The following is a 1,165-nucleotide window of genomic DNA, read 5'->3' on the forward strand; positions in this document are numbered from 1 at the left end:
TACGTTTCACACAAGCGCCTATCGAGTCTCAGTCAGCTACTCGTGGCAATGTATTGAGTGCAATACGGTAGCGTGCTGCGGAAGTCGCTAACATTAAACTGCAATTGCCATGTGACTTCAGTAAATAATGGCATTTTTGGATGTGGGGGTTTGAACTATGGTAGCGGAAGACATCGCTAGACGTCGGACTTGAACTGTCACGTTTACGACACGGCAAACCTTACGCAAGAAATCGCAGAGTAGACGTTACCAAATGCTTTGTGTTCTATGCTTCGATTTGGGTTGTGTATTGCTCGTTGTATTCCTTTCGTATTTGGAAATGAGTGACGGGACTAATCCTGTTCCATTACAGGATTTGAGCATCACTCTTACACACTAGAATGTATCAGAGATCCCTATGACAATGAGTGAATGTTGGCTGACAGCCTCGCGATTTTGTGATGGAGATTTGTTCCTCCGTACCGCGCCTCACCCCTCGGGAGATGGAAGTTCGTATTTGTTTACGCTCACGGCCGACTGCAAAGTCATATTTTCGGCAATAAAGTGTCGTTTATTTACATTTGTCGTTAAGACGGTGTCTCTTACACGCGTTTGTCTTGTTTTCACACATTTACCTATTAGCAACAGATAACATATAACTGTGTAAAAACATGCTAAATGCATGTAATATTAAAGTTTCGGTCTTAGCACCAAATGTGACGATGATAATAATTTCACGTGCCTCGACGACCTGGTGCAACCTCGAGTGTCCCAAGTATGCCCCAGTAATCCTACTAATAAAGAGGACCTACAGTTCAACGAGGAATTCTATTGGAACAGCGTGTCGTTTGTAGTGAAACTTAAGATGATTAAGAGGCGAAGGCTAGGTTAAAGGCAGACTAGAATGATTCCAAGGTTCGACCGAGATTCGATCCCACAGCTTCCCATTTACAAAGCGAGCTCGTTGCCGTTATATCACCTGGTCCTACTACTGTACGAAATGTAATGAACACAACGTACTCTCCAAGTTGCTAACAATACATTGGAATTATCATGTGGCTGTTTCTTTATGTTTAGCGCCAATCCCACAACTTTAATATTACACACATTTCTTCTGTTTCACGTATATATTTATTAATAACAGTATTGTTGAAGAGATTAAAGCTGCTGCGGATGCAAATCGAAA

The sequence above is a fragment of the Schistocerca nitens genome, chromosome 3, assembly GCF_023898315.1.
Source record: "Schistocerca nitens isolate TAMUIC-IGC-003100 chromosome 3, iqSchNite1.1, whole genome shotgun sequence".
In the NCBI taxonomy this organism is placed as follows: domain Eukaryota; kingdom Metazoa; phylum Arthropoda; class Insecta; order Orthoptera; family Acrididae; genus Schistocerca; species Schistocerca nitens.